General features: G+C 53.4%; 1 protein-coding gene across 10 annotated transcripts in view; it reads left to right on the plus strand.

Annotated features, from left to right (window-relative positions):
- Positions 1-204: 204 nt before the first annotated feature.
- The window catches only part of ADARB1 (adenosine deaminase RNA specific B1), a 168,243-nt gene continuing 145,001 nt past the window's right edge, over positions 205-23,446 (plus strand). For 5 of the 10 annotated variants that reach the window (XM_055086466.1, XM_055086465.1, XM_055086467.1 and 2 more), the window contains exon 1: positions 5,653-5,822. The gene's annotated coding sequence lies outside the window, so the exon portion shown is untranslated. Of the gene's footprint in view, positions 508-5,649; positions 5,823-23,446 lie in introns of those variants that run through there. The other 5 variants (XM_055086460.1, XM_028492725.2, XM_007102927.4 and 2 more) reach the window with 4 other exon arrangements.

Below are 23,446 nucleotides of genomic sequence, written 5' to 3' on the forward strand. Positions count from 1 at the left end.
TTCTCCTCCCCCCTCCGCCTCCCCCCCCCCCCCCCCCCCCCCCCCCCCCCCCCCCCCCCCAACCCCCCCCCCCCCCCCCCCCCCCCCCCCCCCCCCCCCCCCCCTATCCCCATTTCTCCTCCCCCTTGCGTCTCCCTCCCACCCCCCCATCCCACCCCTCTAGGTGGTCGCAAAGCACCCAGCTGATCTCCCAAAGTAGCCTCTTTTAAAAACAGCTTTCTTTGAGGTGCAGTTGACACCCAGTGCCCAGACCCTGTACCCTGTAACGTGTACGACTGGAGGAGTCTCGAGGCCCCGTGGGAGCACCGCCCTGTGAAGGTCACAAACACGACCCCACTTGCCCACTTCCTGCCGCAGTGGATCCTTTGCACCTTCTGGAGTTGACGTGGATGGGTCAGGCAGCACGTCCCTTTTTGGTCTGGCTTGTTGAACTCGGCGTGATGACTCAGAGACCCAGGCACGTTGTTGCAGTACTTCATTCCAAAGGAATCTTGCTTACGAGGGAAAGTACGTTATTCTTATTTGCTCAGAACCTGGAATGTATTTAATTCACTAAGTAGAACAAATGACAAAGTCCATTTTGGTTGGTCTGTTAAGCCCAAAATGCAGGGGAAATAAACGGTTGGTAAATTGAGGCACTGTTGGGAGGTACCAAGGTCATGTGAGAAACGTGTTTGGTTGAGCCTTCAGGACGAGGTGGGTCCAGTGTTCTCGACCCAGTCCCGTTGACTCAGACCAAAGTGGGCCCTGCGCGGGAGCAGTGACAAGCGTGGTTCTCGGATGTCACAGAACAAAATGTGCCGTGTGGAGCATTTCCTAAATGGACTTTATTTATTTCGGCTGCGCTGCGCGGCTTGCAGGATCTTAGTTCCCCAACCAGGGTTTGAACCCGGGCCCTGGCAGGGAACGCACCAAGGCCTAATCACTGGCCCGCCAGGGAATTCCAAATGGAGTTTAAATTGTACAAAAAAGATGAAATCAGGGGCTTCCCTGGTGGCGCCGTGGTTAAGAATCCGCCTGCCAATGCAGGCGACGCGGGTTCGAGCCCTGGTCCAGAAAGATCCCACATGCTGCGGAGCACCTAAGCCCATGCGCCACAACTGCTGAGCCTGTGCGCCACAACTGCTGAAGCCCGCACGCCTAGAGCCCGTGCTCCGCAGCAAGAGAAGCCACCGCAGTGAGAAGCCCGCTCTCCGCAACGAAGAACCAACGCAGCCAAAAATAAATAAATAATTTTTTTTTTTTCCTTCGGTACGCGGGCCTCTCACTGTTGTGGCCCCTCCCTGTTGCGGAGCACAGGCTCCGGACGCGCAGGCTCAGCGCCATGGCTCACGGGCCCAGCCGCTCCGCGGCACGTGGGATCTTCCCGGACCGGCGCACGAACCCGCGTCCCCTGCATCGGCAGGCGGACTCCCCACCACTGCGCCACCAGGGAAGCCCATAAATAAATTTTAAGAAAAGATTAAATCAAACCAAGACCTTTGGACTAGACTACCATTTCCTTGGGCATTTCTTTCTTCATAGAAGTATCAGAGGAACTGAGGGCCAGTGCCCCGCTGCGCGCCCTGTTCATCAAGCCCTGACAGCGTGATATTTGTCTAATGGCGGTTCCCCTTCCTTGGGATTTGTACCGATTATTTGAACGTTCTTGTATTTAAGTGTTCATCGCAGTTTTACTCTGTGAAGCTCTCACTTCTCTCCATAGTAATTCACGGACGAGAATTAACTTTATTCTTATGAAATCTCAGCCAGGAAAGGTTTTGTCCTTGTGGAAGCTGAAGTATCAATGACCACAGTTAATGTACTTCAGAGGTTTCCATAGTTCAGAAAAATTGAAGAACACCTATCTTCTAAAATTTCCTGTTTTCTTTTGATTTTCTCACATTGGTTATTGAAAAGCCTCTCTGCCCCTTTGAAGGAACCAGGACCCTTGGAGTCACTCCGGCTTCGTTTCATTCCTGCACCCGCAGGCCTCGTTCCCGAGGCCTGTCCACTGCACCTCTGAGGCGAGATACCTCTGACGTTTTCCATCTCTGTAATCCCTGTCCCAGCCTCACCCTCTGGCCTTTGCCCACAGAGCTGTCAGCGTGATCTTTCTGAAGACACAGCCTGGATTCCTCTTTCTCACGCCAGCCTCTCCTGAGAGGCCTCCCCTCTCCCTCTCACCAAAGCATCCTGATGGACCCCTCCTGCCTTCTGTCTCAGCTGAGGGGCGTCGGTGCCCTCCCTGCCCTGGCTCCGTGGCTCGGGCCCCACCTGCAGCCTCTCTTCCCCCCCGCGCCCGTCCGCTCGCCGTCCTTCTTGGGTGGGCGGGTACCTGCTCATAGGACTAGTTAAGCACCTAAAACAGTGGCCGCTCTCGGTGCTGAGGAAGAGCGCTCCTTGTCTCAGCATCCCTCAGGTGATGGTTTACCTGTTCACCTGCCTCGAGCACAGCAAGCCTTGTATCTTGAATAATCGGTGTCTCTAAACATCGGAGAATCTGCTTTGTTTAACTGCACGCTCATGTACCAGGTTTACACACCTACAAGGTAGAAAATGAGAGCACTTATTTTGTGGCAGAGTTAAGCCCTAATTTCCAGTCTCATTAAATTATAACGATAAATATCACTTCAAAAGGAAATGCAATTACTTCATTTAATCAATGTGATTATCAGGGGCACAGCAATCCATCAAGTGCTGAGGGAGGCATTTATCTTAATACAACTAGTTCTGGACTCGCAGTTAGTACTAGGTGCGCTAAGTCTTACGTGACCCCTGTTTTATCATCATTGCTGTGGCATCTGAACTCCTGTCGTCAGCAGAGAGGCGGCTGGAACCCGCCGTAGAAACCCCTCCAGCCTAACTAATTTCGGGTCATGCCGCTGTCAGAGGAGGGTGTCCCGAGCCAGGCGCAGTCACCAGGAGAAGGCTCCAGAAGGCGGTGGTGCCTGAACGTGTCGGGGCCGGAGGCCGTGGAGCCACCAGCTGGTGGGGCTCCTCTGTGTGTCCCACCCCACCTCCACCCCGTTTGGGGGTTTAAGGGTGTCCCGTGTCCTGCCCGTTTTCTATGGTGCATCCAGGCAAACGAGACGGGGCAGGATTCTGACTCAGCCCTGCTTCACCAACTGGCCTCTTCCCCCCAAAGCCTGGCTCCCCAAGCTCCTCTCCTTTCCCCACAGGGTCTTCCTTCTTCGCTTCTGCAGGAAATAGGAAACCTCTAGCTGCCTCTCCTGACTTTTCTCACGGTCTTGCCACCATAGCCCTCTTTGCCACTGCGGGTGGTTGGCTGGTTGCCGCCGCCGCTGGCTTCACCTGGTTCGCTGTATGGCAGCTGCAGTTGGCCCTGGAACACCGTGGGTGTGAACCGCTCGGACTTCGATCGGCAGTCAGGTCTACAGCGCCGCGCGACCCGCGGACGCCGAGGACCCGCGGGGACCGAGGGGCCGCGCGTGGATGTGGCAGCCCAGCCGGACCGCGGGCGGTCGGTGCCCCGCACCCGCGTGGTTCCCGGGTTGGCTGTGCTGGGCTCCGTCATCGTGCCGATGCTCCTGGACACCGTGGGCGCTGCGGGCGTGGGTTGTTTTCCGTGCCTGGCTGTCGTCTCAAGCATCTGCGTTGTGAGCTGTGTGGTTCCCGCAGAAGAGTGCGGGTGTAGGAGAGTGGCTCTGATGACACGTCCGTGCCGCCGCCCCCCGGGTTAAAAACAGACGTCGCGTCTTCGTCTGCTTGACCACGGCCCCTCCCGCCCCGTCCATGTGGCCGCCGTCCCGTTTCAGAGTAACACTGTCCTTGCCATCCTTTTTAGTTCACCACGGAGCGTGCACCCCCCAGAATCCAGCTTGGCTGTGCCTGTGTTTGAGCTTCACATACGGAGTCGTGGCTGTATTCTCTTACGTCCCTCTTGATTTATTAACACGGTGGATTACATCGATTGATTTTCACGCACGCAGTCCTTTTCGTGTTCCCAGCAGAAATCCAACTTGATCATGCTGTATTAGCCTTTAAAAATTTTGTTGGGTTGCGTTTGCCGGCGTTTTGTTGAGGATGTTTACGCCTGTCTTCAGGAGCGAGCTTGGCCCGTGCTTTTTCTTCATGCTCTTCACAGACGTGTGCCTGTTGAATGCTGGGTGGGACTTCCTGGAGAAGCCGTCTAGGTGTAGAGTGTTCTTTGTACGCTGATTTTTCTTTCTTGATTCTAATTCTTTAACGTTGGTAGTTTAGTCAGATTTTCTTTTTCTTCCTGAGTCAGCTCTGATCAGTTGCATTTTTCTTGGAATTTGCTCGTTTTGCCTCAGTTTACCAGATTTCTGGAATAAAGTTCCTAGTACCCTCTTACTCTACGTTAGTGCTGTCAGGGTTTGCAGCGATAGTTCCATTTAGGGGTCTCTTGCTGCGTAACTTACCCACCCCAAAACTTGGGGGCTGAGAACGGCCACAGTTTTGTGCTCGTGATGTCGTGGGTCAGGGATTTGGTGGGGTGTGAGGGAATGGCCTGTGTGTGCTCCACGGTGACTGGGACCTCAGCTGGGGTCACCCAAATGGCCGGAGGGGGCCGTGGGTCTGCAGCGTGTTGCCCAGGGACCTGGAGAGGCCGGGTCACCGCGCGCAGAGCCAGGGTGTCCGCCCAGGGCCCTGCTCCGAAGCCCGCCCTTACGGCCCTGCAGTCCCCCTGGGAGCATGGTGGTCTCCATCACCCCGTTCCAGTACTTTGTATTTAAAGGTCTCAGTTTACAGACTCCTCTGTGTGTCCGAGTGCAGCTCTGCACCTCTTGTCGTGCTGCTCCTGCTGTGTTTTCCTTGCTCTGTTTAGTCTGTGGACTTTCGCTTTGTGCAGCTCCTGGAATGGCATTTCACCCCTTTGTGGTTTGCACTTGGTCCTTCCTCTTTCTCCTTGGAGTGCGGGGGGTCGTGTCCCGGCTGCTGCGACCCACTCCCACCTGCCGCGGAAGTGGGCACCGAGGCAGCACCCCTTTACTGTCTTCCCCCGGGCGTGGAGGTGCGCCGCCGGCTGGTGATGGGGGTGGGTGACGCTGTGGGTGGGTGACGGGAGGAGCCCAGCACAGACATCAATTGGATATCAGTTTCTATTTCGAAAAGAAAATAGAGACGTCCCATGGTCAGGTTCCGTAGGTGTTTTGCGTGTTGCGGTCGTGCTGCTGGTCGGCGGGGAGATAACATGGAGATGCAGACGCAGGGCTGGCCTCAGCTCCTGAGCCTGGGCGGGAAGGGGCAGGGGGGATGCCGAATGTGTGGCTCTGGGTCTGTCTGCACTCAAGCGCGTGCGCAGGCTCGTGCACGTGACGTTCCCTTTTTCGGAAGATAGGTCCGTGCAGGACTTTGCCTGAGGCCCCACTCCTTAGCGCGCGGGTCGGTGCTTGTTTGCGTTGGCACGTCCGCCAGCAGAGATCCGGTGGTGCGTGTCACGTGCGCGTCTGTCTGCCTATCGTCACGGGGGTGAAGGCGTGATTGATCATTGGGTGTCTCCTTTAAAAACCATAAGAGTACAGCAAAAGTAAGTGAAACATGTTTAGGAGAGGGCTTTTTTTTTTTTTTTTTTTTTTTTTTGCCTGTGCTGTGTGGCCTGCAGGATCATCTCCCAAGGAGAGGACTTTTAATTAACAATATTTATTATTAGAGTTAGCTCCTGCACTGGTGAAAAAGCTTTACTGTTGAGTTAAATTAATGCAAAGTAATGGAATGCTTCTGTTACAGAGGGAAGGCTTTCAGGTGAGAGCTGGAGAGGGGCCTGAAGGACGCTCTCCAACCAGACGCCACGCTTAGATCTTCTCAGCCCCACCTTCACCGAAGCGCCGAGGAAACAGAAACACGTTGAGTGCGAGGTAAGAGCAAACATCTGTACATCTCTGCTAACATTTGACTAAGAAGAGTGCCTCTGGCTTGCCGTAAACTGATTAGTTAAGCCTTTGGCTTGCCGTTTAAAATGCGCGTGACGGGCTGGCTTCCAGCAGAGACGGTGTGTTACTGCCCCTGCGGTGTCTCGGCCGGTGCTCTGCTGCCCCCCAGCGGCCGGCGCGGTCCCTGCAGAGGGCACGCCACGCTGGACTTGCTGGAAAGCCTTTGCTGCAAATAATAATAATTATTATTATTTATTACTATTATTCTGCGGTACGCGGGCCTCTCACTGCTGTGGCCTCTCCCGTTGCGGAGCGCAGGCTCAGCGGCCGTGGCTCACGGGCCCAGCCGCTCCGCGGCACGTGGGATCTTCCCGGACCGGGGCACGAACCCGCGTCCCCTGCATCGGCAGGCGGACTCTCAACCACTGCGCCACCGGGGAAGCCCCGGGGAAGCCCCCAGGCTGCAAATTATTTTCCTTGAGGTGATTAAAAGAAAATTTCGTTAGTACTTATTTTTGTGACTATTACATGATTCAGCATCTGCTTTTGAGCGGAGCTGAGACAAGTGTTAAAATCCCGGTAGTGTGATGTAAGGTTAATTTGCAGCCTGCAGAAGGTCTAGCGTTGAACTTTCAAGGAGGTTTTTTCACGGGAGAGAAGGATACGGAAGTGGCCGCCAGAGGCTGCTGAGTGCAGGAAGAGCGTGTTCTGTGTACGTTCACTCCCTCGGTGGGGGCTGAGGAGTGTCTGCCGCCTCACAGCACCCTCTGGGCCTGGGGGATGTTGGACGGGGCAGACGTGGAGCCCACGGGGTCGCGTGGGGGAGGAGAGGTGCGCCTGGAAAGGCCCCACCTGCCATTTCTGTGTCTGTAAACGTCAAGAATGTCAGGCACCTGGTTGCCAGGGAGACCTTTAAAAGGGGTTTTGCTTACTCCTCGACTGATGCTTTTTTTCTTTCTTTTTTTTTTGCACATGGGGAGGGCAATACCAAGGTTACTTTTACCGCTGCTTGTGCCAGAGGGGTGGAGTTTTATGTTCAACCACAGCTTATCTTTCAGCTCAATTAGTGATCTTAAATCAGTTTCTCTGTAGCTGGAGTTTATTGAGAGATGGCGAGAATGCCCGAGTGAGACGTGCTTTAGTGCTGCAAGTGAAGTGTGATTTATGGCCACCTACATCCAAGGTGCCATAGACGTAAACTGCCTCGTTAATTATACTGTTTAAGTGAAATAGAAAGTGTTTTTTTATGTAATGTAAGCATGCACCGGAGAAGCGAGATATTTATGCTCCTTTGCACAAGTAAGTTGTCCTTGAAGGCACAGAAAAAATAACCAAGGACAAAAGGTGGCATCTGAAGCAGAACGGAGGGCTGGGAATGACCAGGTACCACAACGTCGTGAATCATGTCTCCTGCTGATTCTGTGCTGAGAGTTGTTAGTTGCAGAGCAGACATTTTGTATTTGTTTCATAAAATGAGAGCTAATTCTGGCAACAATAATCTGATGTATTAGTCTTTTCTTCAGAGTGGTTTGAAAAAGAAAAAAAAAAAAACCATGGAAGTGGCCAGAAAAAGTCTCTACTGGTGGAAGCGCTCCTGTCAGTAGCCTCATTTGCCATCTGACGGTGACGCTGGAGGGAGCCTGTATTTTTAGTTTCAGGCACAGTTGCTACTTTTGCCTCTCTTGCTCCTCAAAAAGATTGAAGTTGCTTCTTGTGTCTTACAGGTGAGAACATCTTCCGAGGTTGGGGCATCTCGGGGGCCGCGCTGTGGAACCCCTGCAGCATTTACTCAGCTGCACACATTTGAGGGAGGCCCAGGGAAGCCCTGAGTCTGCTCAGACGCTGAGGCTTTTCCTTGGCGTGTCTCACTGCCACCAACCCCAGCATTCTGCTTATAACAAATATTGATTAACTCCGCTTTTTATTCTGAAATGAAATCATAGAAGGTACCACTTTATATAATTATAACCGTATTCAAATGTAATAAAAGAGAAATTAAGAATGTACCACGAAATAGTTCTCGTGTTGACATGTGAACGCCGGGCACCGCCTCTCTCAGGAGGAGCCAGTGCACGCACGCCTGTAAATGCAGAGATGCAGGCGCTGCAAGCGTGGCACAGACCGAGGGTGTAGACCTGAGTGGAATGGTGTTCAGCTCATGGATTCATTCTTGGAGAAGCACGACGCAGTTCTCCCTGCTTTTCGCTTGGCAGTTACACTTCCGGATGGTTGGGTGTGTTGAAAGTTGTGATTATATATGAAACGGGTCTTGGGTAACCATGAACCTCTTTGTCGCCTGCATGTTAGTCCTTCAGGCAGGACAGTTCTTTGTTTCTGGGACAATCCCGCTGTCCCCCACACTCCCTCTCCCTGCACGGTGCCAGGGTGCCCCAGACCTGCGACGACCAGACCACGGCCACACGTGGCCACCACCGCCACCCCCCGCGGCCCCTGACAGAAGGCTTGGCCGAGAGGAGAATCTGGCAGGGAGGGGCTGTCGGGGACGGGGTGGCGTCGAGGTCCTCACAGGCCTGCAGGGGGTCCTGAAGGCTGGAGCAGCGTGGGCCGGGGAGGAGCCGCCGCGGCGTCAGGCGTGGGCCCCCGCGAGTGCGGGCGACTCCAGGGCTCCTAGTGCCCGAGGTGGGGAGAGGCATCGCTGCAGGGACACCCAGTGCTTATGCAGGGGTTGAATCCTTGCACGGGGGCAAAAACTTGACATTTTTCCCCTTTGCTGTGATTTACGGGCGAACGTAACCTATTTAACACAGATGACACTTCAGTTTGTAAACGTTCCTGAAGGTCAGTGAAGTAAAACAAAATTTGGCCGAGAACGAGGAGTGGTTCTCAGTGAGCTTCTGGCATGAGTCTCTGCCACTGAGAAAGCGTCCTTGCGTCATCCAGACTGACTCACCGGCGTCAGCTCCACAAAGCGCGTCCAGGAAGAAGTACCCCTGGTTGTGAGGTCACGGGTCTGCAGCAGTGTTCAGGAGAGCTGCGTATCGCGTCCCCCACTCTTTCGTTCACCCAGCAGATAGGTGCCTTGCATCTGTGGCAGGCACTGAGCGAGGCCCTCGGGACCGGGGGGGACGGGACGGACCGCGCCCGCTGATGCTCGTGGGAGCGGAGGAGAGCCCCTGTTGCTCCGGGCAGCGTCGGCCGTGAGGGGGGCCCTCAGGACAGGGGTAGAGACCTCTCCCAGGGGCTGGTGTCGCAGAGAGGACCCAGGAGGGACCGTCACACACCTTCTCTCCACACCCCTGCCCGAGGGTGGCTGCAAGCAAAGTAGTGCGCGGTTAACCTCAAAAGTATGACTCTAGCGAATAACAATTCAATTGCCTTTGCGGTGTCGGATGCAGAGTGGCGTCTGGTGTTCTTGTAGCTGTTTCGTGCTCTGGTCATGACTGAATACAAAATAATGGATCCAGGTACTTAAGACTAATGTGTAAAAGAAAAATGGGAGATTCATTTACAGATACAGGGAAAATCTGCTATTCTTTCCTTGTTTCCTCATGGAGGGACTTGTAGAAATACAGCAGTGCCCTCTTGTGGACAGATTCGTGTGTAGTCACCCCCCTGTAAAATTCGAAATGCTGAATTTATGAGAACCCCTGCCCCTCCTGTGCAGATGGAGAATTCTGGAAGGCTGATGTCTCCTGACCGCCTTATTACCGGGATGCTGTGGGCCGTTGCTGGTCTTACGGTCTACGGATGGCGTTTTGGACGTGAGCTAGGGCATTTGATGTGGTCTCTCCGTCACTCCCTCAAGTTTGTGGGGCAGCAGCTGGCAGCGGCGATTAGAGCTCTGTGGGGCCCGTTCTGGAAGAGCAAAGCCCAGAGCTGCTCAGAGGAAGGGGTGGGTCTCTCGGATCGTGGTGGAACTCAGGCCTCTGCAGCGCTGCCCAGGTGGGCACTGGGGCGGGGACGTGGCTGGGGGGAAGGGAAGTGAGCAGGTGGCGACAGTGGTGTCTACTGCTGCTGTGATGGAAGTCGGGGCCAAGGCAGGTGGCCTGTTCTCCCCCCTGCGGTAGGGGCCGCAGGCTCCGTGGGGGCAGGGCGAGTCTTGAAAGGTGTGTATTTTCCAGGCAGATGGCAGGGGCCAGGGGGTCAGGGGCAGGAGAGGACCCCAGCAGCCTGGTGGGCCCAAGGCGGGCTGCGAATGTGGTCGGGGGGGCTTGGAGGGGCAGGGCCGAGGCCAGCTGGGCGGAGGCACGTGGGGGTGCGGGAGGGGAGACCCGCCCCGCTTGGGTTTTGTTTTTCAGTTTTTACCAGCGATGTCGTCAAAGTCAGACAAGTCACATAATTTAGAAGGGCTTTTGGTGGAAAGCGGCGGTCCGCAGTCCTCGCCCTCCCCAGGGGCAGCCCTGGTTGTTCTAAAGGGTTGTAGATACTTGTGCTTCTGGACTGGCCGGCGTGAGCGCTGGCTGCGGGGACAGAGGCACAGCGTGTGGAGCTTCACCAGGAGGAAGGTGAAGCAGCAGCGCCCGTCCAGGCAGACAGGCCCGTCCAGGCCCAGACCGTCTGCCCTGGTGTTCCGTCTGCTGTGTGTGAACCACCCATGGTTGGGGCAGGCGCTGGAGGGCGCGTGATAAAGGGCACCCGTGTGCCGTCTCTTGGGGAGGGTCCCAGGAGCTGCCACGTGATGCTTCTGTTTCCATCCCAGTGGGCAGAGCTGTCGACACGTGGCCACGACCAGGGGCAAGAGGGCTGGAAAGGTCGTTCTCCGTGGCTGGCTAGACGGGTGCTCTGCTGTCGGTGCAGGTGGCAGTCACTGCCATGCTTCCTGTTTCTTAATAATACACTTGCAGTTATTTGATTTGTTAGTTTTGGACAATATCTATTGACTTTCAGTTTAGATACAGGAGGATTTAGCTCACTTACACTTCTGCCTTCCCTTCTTTTCCTGTGTCATTTAGGAGTGCTTTCAGCTGAAAGTAACAGAAAACGTGACCTATGGTATCTTAAACAACTGGGGATTTACTCATTCACTTATTTCATAAGTAAAGCAAAGGTGGGTTTTTGCCAGAGTTGGCTCAGAGCACAACCGCATCAGGAGTCTGGTTCAGTGTCTCTGCAGTTCTCCTAACCATTCGTGTTTGCAGTGTGGCTGCTGCAGCTCCAGCCATCACATCTATGTTCAAGGCAATAACAACTGGGAAGGAAGGAGCAAGCAGTGCAGCCCATTTCTGTCATTTTCATCAGGGGCATTCCAGAAGCCTCTGCATATTTTCATTTACATCTCGTTGGCCAGAACCATGCTGTGTGGCCAGCTGTAGTCACAAAGGAGACTGAGAAAACGAGTGTTTAACTCTTGTAACATCTCTGCAGAAGGGGGCATGAGAAAGGGGGCTTGGGGAGGAGCATTGGGTCAGCCAGCCAGCTTGGCAGCCATGTTCCCTGCTGGTTGTCTTAGGAACTGTGGATTCTTAGCCAGTTTCTTGGACCTTGGACCATCTCCTGGCTCCCCACCGTGTCAGGTGTACCTGGCCACTTACCCTACCCTGCCCATCACCTCCTCCTCACTCTCCACTGTTCAGCTTCTGTCAGGTTTGGTTTTCTGGGGTTTTTAATGTTATCAAAGTAGAAAATTTTATTTTCTGTTTTGTAACCATGGCTCACTTAGTTTCAAATCCGTTCATGGCATTTATGTGATTATGATTAGCAGATGGTGTTCACTGCAGAGCCAGGTAAGATGCAGGTGACAGACCCTCCTCCGTCACACTTGTGCGTGCAAAGGAACATTTTTAAGTGATTTCCCTTTTAGGACGCCACACTAACTGCCGAAAGTCATGCCACGTTTTAACTTGCTTTATAGTTGGGTCGTGTCTTTTTTGCTCAGTGCTGTCTTTTTCCTGCATTCTTGCATTGCCTGGGGTGGTAGAGCGGGGTGGTGAGAGGTGGCTGCAGCCTGAGTTTGGGGCAGTTTGCTCGCTTCCCCGCTCCGGTCTCCGCATGAGTCAGCCGGTGGCAGCAAGAGCTGCTGTAAGCCTTCCTCTGCAGTCCTGTTGAGAGACCCATGTGCTTTCTAGTCTTTTCCAGCTGATTCATTCTGTTTTTGGAATCCATTCATTCCTTCTTCTTGAAATCTGCATATTTTCCATTTTATTTCAAATTGAGACTATGACTTTCTCCTACTATTTGTGGTTTTTTTTTTTTCTGGGATTTTTTTTAAAGCTGCCTTTATCGAAGTACAGTTTACAGGCCATAAAAATCACCCTTTATACGTGTTCAGTTAGATGTGCTCTGACAGTGTGTGCAGTTAGCACAGCACCACCCCCGTGTCCTTTGTCCCAAAGGTTCCCTCTTGCCCACTCAGGTGTCCTGATCCATCCTGACCACAGAGTGGCCTTGTCCGGCGTTGGCGTTCTGTGTCATTGCCTACTTTGGACAGGACGCCAGGACGCAGCAGTGAGGGGTGGGGGCAAGCCACGGGGCGCCCACGCCATCCGGCACCCACACGTCAAGCTGGCCGCGAGCCCCGGGCGGACGCCTTCAGGCGGTAGGTAGCGCTGTGAGGTCACGCTGAGACGGCAAGAAAGAGCCTGTCTCACATCCTGAGCACAGCTGTCCTGCGTTCCTACCCCGAGCCCGGATAGCAACTTCCTGCAGAAAAGTGTCTGTTCACTGGCTTTGCTTTAGCCATTTTAAAGGACCCGGGAGGCAGCGGTGTGGAATACTTACAGCTGGTTTAGTTCAGCGAGTGACCTGATTTGTAAATTAAATTTTATCAAATAATTTATAAACTTAATTCTAATAAGTTGAGTTCCTGGTATGGAATTGGAAAGCACAGTTTCATACATCTGTTCCAGTCTTTAAAAAATTATTGCTTTGCTTATTTATGTGTAATATAATTTTACAGTTTCATTATTTTAGCTTAATATTTCAAATAGGTTTTATAATTAAAATAACATACAAAAGCAGAAAAACCCCCAATAGTCTATACTATCCAGTTCTGAGTGTGCGGGGACAGATTGCTAATTTTAATAAGACTAAATTAACCCCGATTTGTATATGTGTGTTGGGTCGTTAGTGAAGAGTTGCCAACGTAGAGTGAAGAAATAACGTGAATGTTCAGGTTTAACATCTCTCTTCCGTGAGCCCTTGCCTTGCAGCTGCTCTCGCCCCTACGGCCGTGCCGAGCCACACGCCCACTCTGGGGTCCCGTCGCGGCCGCCACCTGCTATCCCCAGGCCGACAGCGCGGCAGTGTGCGCTGGGACGGGGTCCCGGGGCGGGGGTGGGTCTGGCCAGGCGGCGGCCGGGATCAGTGATGGGATCCAGGGGCTGACAGGCCTGGCTCAGACTCTGCCCACAGGGTCCCAGAGAGCCAGACCTGTAGAGTGAAGGGAGACTTCGGCCAGCAGGGTTCTCTGGGGCCCGGGTAGAGTGACGGACCTGCCCCCACACCTCCCTCTGAGCGCCCGCCCAGGGCAGCACCCACCTCTCCTGGGAGCCTCCCAGCAGTTTGGGGATACAGATCTGCGGTGGGGGTGTATCCTCCGGCCCCTGTGCCCTCGGGTCTGTGGAGGTGAGGCCTTGGGGCTGCCCTGCACCGGGACTCGGGATTTTATAGGCCCCCCCACCTTCACAGCTGGCCAGCTTGATGGGACCCGAGCTGGGATCGAACACTCCCCTCTCAGACTGGGGGATGTCCCGTCGCCGCCCTCCGGCCCGGCTTCATCGCCTCAGTAACCAGATTGCTCTGGGCTAGGCTTCCTTCGAATTCTCTAGTCATGAATTTCAGTGATACTGCTGAGAAAAATGTGAGTTTTCATTGCTTTTTATCACGTTCTCTGTGCACACAGTGTCCGTTTAGTGGCAGATTCAGACCTTCATTTCTGGGGAGTTCTCTTCTCTCACAGCTCTGGTGTGTTCCCTGGTCGTGTGTCTGGTCCTTAGACCCACGAGTCCTGTGCCTTTGGCTCTCCACCCTGCAGGTCCAGGCTGTGATGCCTCTGATCTCTTTTTAAGTTTTTTCTTTTCCATTCAGTCTTGTTTGAGTTTTTAGTCAGATCTGACCATTTTTGTCCTTTTGTACGTTGCTTGTACACATGCATGTTTATGTTGGTGCTTTCATCTACACATACCCGGTTTAAAACAAAAACCAGCCCTGGGATCAAGTATACATGGGTTAACTGGGTCAGAGGTTTTTCTACTCTAGACTGAGCAAAATCACTCTCTTCTTTGAAGGCCCAGCCACATTTACTTTATACTTCAAAAAGTATATGTTCTAATTTGTTTTTAATAATCGGTAATAGAAAACATTGTTTTTAAAGGATGGTTCAAAAATAATCTTTAAAGAAATACCTGTCTAAACCATGGCTATCAATTGTATACCCAGTTCAGTTTCAAATTTACGTTCAGACTTGATGACACTATTTGTTTCAAACTTTCCTTCAGTCTGTAACTAGGAATCAGAGCTCTCTGTCCGCAGCCCAGGCCTCTCAGATTTGAGATGGCCTCTGCTGCCGGCATTACTCCATGGGCCACCTAAGCCATCTGGGGCTATTTTGTCATCCATGGGTCACCCCAGCCATTCGTGGGCCACCTTAGTCATACGTGGGCCACCTGAACCACCTGTGGGTCACCCTAGGCCTCCGTGGGCCCCCTGAGCTGTCTGCGTACCATCATCTGTGGCTGCTTCCTTGTTTTGGGTGGCTTTAGGCTATTGGAACGAATTTTAGGGCCTTCAATTCAAGTGTCTCCCCGCCTTTTTTTCAAATCCAACGCCTGCTGTACTTGTCTGATGAACGTAAATTTTTATTTTAATCTACAGTTCCTTGGTAAAGTCACTTCAGCAGAAAATGGAAAAAGCTTTCTTTAGTTCGCGATCTTAACTGAGCGGCGGGAACTCGCAGGTGCGCTGCAAGCTGCGCTCCCCCTCATCTGCTCGGGACTGTCTTGCCATAGAAAGGAGAAATGTGCGTAGTTGAAGACACACGTGCGTGTTACTTTGACCTGATATTGTGAGGGATCTTAACATATTAAAAAAGTAAACTTGAGTGGCCGTGCTTTTGCTGCAATGGCGGCGTCGTGGAGGGTGAAGAGCTTGGGTCCCGAGCTGGGAGTGTCCTGGGTTCCGAACAGTGTCCTGCCGCCTGCCCAGCTGTGACCTTGGACAGGTCACCTAGCCTCTCCAGCTGGCTGCTCCTCTTTAGAAGGTGGCGGTCCTGATGCTACGCAGCAGCTGAAGCCAAGGTGACCCCTACTGTGTCCTGCACACCGTCCTCCCTTGGTCCCCCCAGCAGGCCTGGGGGGAACCGTTGCCGTCACCTCGGAGCCAAGAGAGTGAGAACTTGCCGTGGCCCCAGCCTAGAAGGAGGTAGAGCAGGGCTTTGGCAGGGAGACCTGCTCTGGGCTTTGTGCTGATGACCCCTGTGCTGTAACCACGGCCATGCCGTATGGCCGTGCAGGTTTTACACTGCACAAAAACGCTTGAATGGCATCCCTGCCGGTTGTAAAACAAGTGGTGGTCGTGTCCAGGCCACCCCTCGTGCGGTCATTGCAGAGTCTCCTTTACTAAGATTTGGTGACATTTAACTGGAGTGACCGGCAGGTGATGGTCACTCAGCACCCTCGTCCTGTGCATGCTGCCTCAGTGGCTGTTCCCTCCCCCAGCCACCCGGCCGCAGCGCCTTTCCCGGCCCCGTCTATGCTCAATACTCAGGACCCACCCTCTCTCACCTCTGTGCAGGTGAGTCCCCCACCTGAGTCTCCAGCCCAGACCTTTCTCCTGCTCTCCAGGCTCAGGCCCCAGGTCCCCCAGCGTCTTCTGGGGAATCACCTCATCTCCAACTTGGGACATCGGATTGACCTCCCGGTGGCCCCCCCCCCCCCCCACAGGCCTCCAATCTCAGCAGCTCTGTCCTTCCAGGCTCTCAGGCCAAAAGCCAGGGCCGTCCTTTCCCTTCTGCCCCAGATCCAAGCTATCAGGAGAGCCTGCCTACTGTGCCACTAGGGTGCATCGAGTCTGGTTATTTCTTACCTTGTCCATGGCCGTCAGGCTCCGACCACTGGATCTGTTTGCACTGGTCTCCTAACCTGTCTCCCCGCGTCAGCCCTGCCCCACACCCGTCCTTCCCCAGAGGCCAGAGGCCAGGCCCCATGAAAACTCCCGGGCAGAGGGAGCCGACCCTCCAGTACTTCCGGCCTCCTGGCTGTTCCTGGGCCACGCTGGGCCCTGCCTCGGGGTCTTCACCCTCTGTCTTCTTGGAACGCTCTTCCCCAGGGCCTCACGTCAGCCTCCTCAGCGCCTTTGTCTTGGCTTCATCACCGTCTTCCTGGAGCCGTGCACCGTCCTCTGACACGCGAGCCCTTTAACTGCTGGCGACACTCACTGCTGACTGGGTTTCTTTTCCTGTTGGACGTGAGCCCCACGCGAGCCTGTGAACATCCTCTGTTCACCGACTGAGCCCTGGCCCCGAGGATGGTCCCGGCACATAGTAGGTGCTTGCTCCCAGTTGGATGAGTGAGTGAATGTTTGCTGTTATTTCTTATTAAGAGATATTTCTGAGGCACCATGGTATTAAGTCAAATACCATTACAGTTGCCTGTGTGTTGATTGTATATGAATAACTAATGAAGAACCGACTCCTTTAGAGACTGTAGAATTCTAATGGAATAAACTCCTTGTTTCCTTCTTGAAAGAGTAGAAAAACAGTTTTCAAGAGTCTTATCCTAAATTAATAGTCCAGGAACATTAAATGTTGGAGTCTTTACTCTAGGACGCAGACAAATAAAATTAATTGGGTACCAGGAATGTCAGATGCTAAATGGTGTACAACTGTCTCTGACGTTCTCCTAGAATTCAGTAGTTACTAACTTGCAAAGATGTGACAGCTGAAGTCCGAAATTGGTGTACTTTTAAAATTGGAAAAAGCAAAGTGTGTTTTTAGATTATTAACTGTCAATTTAATGGTTCTAGAAACCATATCTGACGCAGCAGATCATTGCCATTCTGCTGTGAATTTCTTGATTCCCATGAATACAGGTGTTCTATTTTTATGCTCCTCTTAAATAATCCTAAAGGTAGCAGAAAGAAATGGGAAGAAAAAAGAAGAACATGACAGATGCAGAGAGAGGATGTTACTTCACCTTTGGGAACTTCTCGTGGAATGGCTCTAAGATAAGTTAAGACGCACCGAGAAGGGTGTTGCTCCGTTAGGGCCCCTCCCGTCCACGGCCACAGACTCTGCATCAGGGCACCACTTGCCTTGTCATTCCGGTGGGTTCTGACTCACTCTGATTTTCAAGAAAGCGGAAAACATGGCATTTATTAGGTGAGGAAGATTAACTGTGCATTCGGTTGTGTCATTTGATGAGGAAAAGCAAATTATCACCTTATGAAGTGAAGGCTATATGCACGTAACTGCCACTTTTACCTGACTTTTTATACGAATGTAGAGCGCATGTGAAATTGGGTTGTACGATGTGATAGTAGGAAGCCAGCTTGTCCTTGTGTTTCATAGACTATTCGGTGCTCTTTAGTTAGAAGGAACCTAAATAGACTCCATGTTGTCAAAGCAGGCGTCTTGAGAACCGTGCCGCTGTCCCTCCTGCACCCGCGGGGTAGTCGTGAGTGGAGGCGCCGCAGGTGCCCCACCCCGCAGGACATGGAGCACCCGTTTGGGTCAGGAGGGAGAAGGGAGTGAGGAGGCCTTTTGGGGGGTTTCCATGAGAACAGCAAGGCAGGGCAGAGTAAACCACTTAGGACTGGCCAGTTTGAGTCACCCTGGCAGGCTCTGGGCTGTCGCGGTGGCTTCCGGTTGCCTGGTCCCTGCCTGAGTGATCTGCGGCAGGGGCAGGGCAGCAGGGCCTGGCGGGAGGTTAGATCGCAGTGTGGGCTGTGGTTGGCATTGCTCCTGGCCCAGCCCTCTGCCGTCTCTGCAAATCAGCTCATCCGGGAGGGGCAGTCTCTCCTTCCCAGGGTCTGCAAGGCCCCCAAATGCCAGAGCATCAACCAAAAGAAAATATAGTTAAAATAGTTTGCAGTGTGATGTATGGATGCCACATAGCCAACTACCGTACGGAACCCAGGAAAGCAGAGTTAGAAGAGCTGCCGGCAGGAGCTGAGCTGCACCGGCAGCCGGGGACGGGGTCGGCGGGCATGCGCTCAGGGTTGCACTCTGCTCCCTCCCCAGGGCGAGCGGTGGGTGCTGTCCCAGCAGTGCCCACTGCCTGGAGCCCTGGGGAAGGGGTTCCGCGGGGCCACGTCTTCCGTGGAGCACGTCCGGACGGGCACCCACACAAGTCTAAGGGTAATGAGAGCTGCTTGAAGTGGCAAAACGCGGCTCAGGCTCCACGTGCAATCGTGGTGAAGCCGGCGTTAATTCATGTGCGCCTTTGGAATAGTAAGTTGGAAAAGCCGTGCTGGCATTGCCAGGAAAGGAGCACTTTTGATGCAAGACACGGTCAGTTGTGCGCAGAGAAAGATTCTGACGCATCGATTAACTTTTCTTTTGCCGAAGGGCTCTGCTACTCACATCCTCCCTGCACGCTGACTCCCCCCCAAGACACCCCCGTCCTCAGGGCTCGGATGCAGTCGCCTTTTGTTCCAAGGACGGCCGCCAAGGTGTGGGAGAGCACCTACACAGCGTGTCTGGACGAGCGGGGCAGAGGGCTGTGGGTTGTGCTGGGCCAGTCCAAGTGCGGGTCCCGCGCCCTGAGATGTGTGTGTGCGCGCGTGTGTGCGTGTCTGTGCGTGCGTGTGCACGTATGCATGTGCGCGTGCGTGTGTCTGTGCGTGCGTGTGTGTGTGTGTGTGTGTGTGTGTGTGTGTGTGCCGTGCTCTGCACCCCCCAGCGAGCCAGGCTGGGTGGGAGGGAGAGGGTTGTGCCTGTCTGGCCACAGGTGCCCGTGTGCAGGTGGGGCCAGCGGTGTCCCCAAGCCGTGGGGTCCTGGGTCCCTAAGCAGTGCTGCGTGGGAGCGTTACTTCGGGCAGTGTTATTTTGTGAACTGGACTCTTGGTGGTTCTACTTCATTATTTGAGGAATTGTGTATATTCTGGAGACGCTGGGGTTTTTTAGGCAGGGCTCTTTGCTGGGGAGTTGGTGTCCCCCCCCCCGCCCCCGGAGTCATGGCCCTGCCCACTTTGAAGGGCTGAGGGCCCCTCCATCTGCGCTTTGAAGAGTGAGCCTGGGGCGGGGGAGAAGCCGCCCTCCCACGTGTCCACGAGGGCCGTCGCAGCCGCGCGGCTCAGATGGTTGCCTGAGCGCCCACCCCGGTGGCCGGGGGCTGGGACGGGGCCGGGCTGGCCACGGCTGGCCCCGCTCATTGCGGGGACCCTGGCCACGGGGACTGTCCTCAGCATCCGCCGGTGTAAAAGGAGGCGCAAGAGACGCTCTGAGAGGAAAGGTAACTCATTTGTCTTTCATCCTGAAGTGCAAATACCGGGCTTCCAACGCGGTGCGGTGCGGGAACGTGTTCTGACCTGCCTGTGAGTTTATCTTGTTGCTTTCCCTCTAGAGTGCCTCTCTTTTCTTCTGTTGGCATTGCGTAGAGTTTTAGCTAGGGACTCACTTAAAAAGGAAGATTTTGAAAACGTGTCTCTAAACATGTCTAGAAGTCACGTTAGCGTCAAGGTTTAAAGTATTTTTTCGGAAGACATTTATGAAATCTTTGAAGTGTGTAGCTTTGAGTCCCAGGAGGTTTTCCCTCTAGAGACAGACGCTTTGTAATTTCTCCTTTGCTGCCACTCTTCCCTACTGACTGACTTTCTAACGTCACAACTACTCTTCATGCTGTGGTAAGACTGTGGCTGCTGCTGTTACGGTGTTTTCCATTTAAAAACATGGAGAGCAAATTCCTTCCATTCAACACTCCAGATAATTTCAGTCTTTAATTCAACTTGATGTGTTAAGATCAATATTTTTTTCTTAACACCAGATTTAAAAGTTGCCTGTGACTATAGAAATCACAGACTACTGGCTTTGGGGTGAATTGTTGCTTTAAGAGGTGCTGAGAGTTTGCTGTCTCCACGTAGAATGCGTTGACCAACAGAGAATGTCTGAGGTGCAGAGATGCTCCTGCTGAGGCGATAGCCAGTTGTTTTCCGGCTGCCACCTCGTTACCCAGCAGCTGATGGGGCTGGAACGGGGTCTTTCTCCAGCACCGCATCTTTGGGGTCTTCTGCGGCAGGAGACGGTCATCTCTCCAGGAAATAAAATGAGCTACAGTTCTTTAGTGTGGCTTCCCAAGAAGAGGAAGAAGAAACTCACTTTGGAGTCAGTGATCTGTGATAAGAGCATCTTGCTCACTGTAACACAGCCGCTTGTACTCGTGGGGCTCTGTGTCTGGGAGCGGCGGGGCCTTGTCATGTGTGGCCTCTGCGGGCACCACGCCCACCGTGTGTGTCCAGGGCAGAGGCGGCGTCCCCGGGGCGCGCGGGCGTAGCCTCCTCGGCGTGCCCGCTGCTCCCGGCCTGCAGCTGGTCGCAGCGTCGGTGTGTCCGCTCCCCGGTCAGGCATGAAAGAGCGAGGTGGCAGCAAGACAGGGCAGTAGGGGGCTAAGACAAAGGCGGAAGCCAAAACTGCAAGGGATGTTCATCCAGATACCCTAAATTTAGACTTGCCACTGTTTTTTCTCCATGGCCCCTCATCGCTAAACACAAACTGGGGAAAATTTTGAGAAGTGGAAGGACGGTTCTGTCATCATCCTTTTGGAACTTACTGTAATTCGCATGGTGTGTATTAGTCCCACTGTATACAAATTCTAAATGTCTCCACACGTTCCAGAATCTTATTCTTCAGCAGGAAAACCATCCCCAAGCACGTTGCGGTCTCAGGCCAACATCTTGAGAAACTGGGTGTGACAAGATGTGGCCATGCAGCCCCGCGTATTAGGTGGGTCGTGCTCACCGGACACGCCTGTGTGTGTAGATTCAGTGTGAGCTCTGCCGAGCAGCACTAGGTGTGTGTAAGTACCTGTTCCTATTTACAACATGCCCTGTATTTGGAACTAATGATAATGCCTTTGAAAATTACGAGTATTATTAGGACTGGCCATCCCATTTATACCAAATTGGGGCAGTTTTACAAGATGTGAGATGTAGTCTTTTAGTATTGTATAATTCTAAAGGGCTCCAAATCCTGTGTAAAGACTGGTATAATGTGTGCCTTTTCGAATTTACTTATTTATCAGTACAGTGTAGCAGCAGGTTCCTTGGTTTCAGTAGCAATGCGATTTCAGTGATTTTTCACTGCTCCTGTGGAAGGGTCACTCCCTTCCACAAGGCAGGGTATTGGCTGTTTACTCTGGATGAGAGCCACATGGCTCAGCTTAGTTGTTAGAAAATTACGGTTAGAAGAGAACAATGTGCAGTTTAAATACTGACCAGGACCCCCATACAGCAGACACTGCTGTCTTGGTAGGTGCTGCCCCCTGAGGCCCAAGGTGGGTCTGGAGCCCAGGTCACACTCCCGGGACTGTTAGACCGGCCCTCCCCGGGCCCGACCAGCGCAGACGCTGTCGCCTTCTCTCCACTCACGGCACTGCTGCGGAGTCGCGGGACAGTGGGAGGGACGGGGTGGAGAGCCCAGAAGGCTCCTTCACCCCCCCGCCCCCCACTTTATGAATGCCCTCCTGTATTTTGCGATGAAGGGCTTTCTCAGTGAGTGCTTTGTCCTGAGCGTGACAGCGCCCTTGTCTGGGCCCAGTCCTTCTGCCCACCCTGTGATGGCCCCGGCCGCTGTGCTTGTGCTGCGGTCCAGCTGGGCTCCCCCGCGTTTCCAGGATGGAGAAGTGAACGGGGGGTGGGGACCTTTTTATAGAAATGGAGGCCCAGACCTGTAGAGGTGAGCCACCTCTGATAGTGCTGGAGGACGGGGCATGGACACTGTGCCATCGAGGAGATGCAGACAGTACCTGGGGGAGCAGGCAGCTGTCATGCCAGGCTTCTCCCCTGCTTCCACCTCGCTGAGAGGCTGCCTCTTTGTGAGGGCCAGAGTGCTGTGGCAGCTGGAGGCTTAGGGCGGGAGGGCGTTTGTCCACCCAGCCACCCACCCACCCATCCATCCACCCATCCACCCACCTAGCCGTTCACCCACCCACCCATCTACCCACCCACCCATCCATCCATCCACCCATCTCTTCATCCATTCATTCACCCACCCGCCCAGCCATCCATCCAGTCCACCCACCCATCCATCCACCCATCCACCCACCTAGCCGTTCACCCACCCACCCATTCATCTGTTCACCCACCCACCCATCTACCCACCCACCCATCCATCCATCCACCCATCTCTTCATCCATTCATTCACCCACCCGCCCAGCCATCCATCCAGTCCACCCACCCATCCATCCACCCATCCACCCACCTAGCCGTTCACCCACCCACCCATTCATCTGTTCACCCACCCACCCATCCATCCATCCATCCGTTCATGCAACACGTAGCCATTAGAGCCTTCTGTGTGCCGGCACCAGGGATTTGGGCACCCATGGGGCAGGTGTGGGTGAAGAGGGGGATTTCTGTGACGCATTGCTGCTGTGCTGTGTATATCAGGAAGGACGGGATCTTAACCAGTCTCTGGCAAGAGTGGGAGACACTGTGTCTGCCAGGAGAGGGGCACAAGCAAGGGAAGTTGCTGACCCCTGGTGGACAGCAGTTATGGATGGAAGGCCCAGGGCTCCCAGAATCTCTTGTGACAGATGGGTGGGTACATTTCATTGCACTTGCACAGACGGGCTTCCCAGCACAAGTGGGGGCCACGCTCCCTGGGAAGGAGCTCCTTCAGCTGGGGGTGTGTTCCAGGGATGGGCAGAGTCACCCTAGTTTGACAGTTGAGATTCGAAAGCAGATGTGTGGAGTTAGATTTGTGGAATGTACTTGAAATACTATGGGAATTGGATCAAATCTTAACAGTGCCTATTCTTAGTGTAAATATTAGTGTTCATATTGAAAGTACAGCTCACAGTATTCTCTTTTTTCCCTTTCATTCCAGAAAATAAAGTATCATTTTCAGATAAATGGATTTTCGTTAGGCCGTGATGAACAGAGCAAGCGTGGACCGTATTTCACATGTGTTGTTACTCTTCATTCATCTCGAAGGACAGAGTGTGGTTATAAAAATATGGAGTTTCTGTTTATTAATCTTCACAATAGTGTCCTGCAGAGTAGTGTCACTGCTCTAAACAGCGTCTGCGCCCCACCTGTGCCTCCCTCCCCTCTTCCCACCCCTGGCAGCCACTGATCTTTCTACTGTCTCCATAGTTGTGCCTTTTCCAGAATGTCATGTGGTTGGAATCATACAGTCTGTAGACTTTTCAGATGGGCTTCTTTCACTTAGGAATATGCATTCACGTTTCCTGCATGTCTTTTCTTGACTTGATAGCTCATTTCTCTTTAGCTCTGAATACTGTTCCATTGTCTGGATGGGCCACAGTTTATTTGCTCACCTACTGAAGGACAACGTGGTTGCTTCCAGGTTTTTTCAACTGTGGATAAAGCTGCTATAAATACCCACATGCAGGTTTTTGTGTGGACATAAGTTTTCAGCTCCTTTAGGTAAATACCAAGGAAAGCGATTGCTGGCTCCTATGGTAAGAGTCTGTTTAGTTTTGTAAGAAGCCGCCAGACTGTCTTCCCAAGCAGCCACACCATTCTGCATTCC

Source organism: Physeter macrocephalus, chromosome 8 (genome assembly GCF_002837175.3).
Source record: "Physeter macrocephalus isolate SW-GA chromosome 8, ASM283717v5, whole genome shotgun sequence".
Classification (NCBI taxonomy): domain Eukaryota; kingdom Metazoa; phylum Chordata; class Mammalia; order Artiodactyla; family Physeteridae; genus Physeter; species Physeter macrocephalus.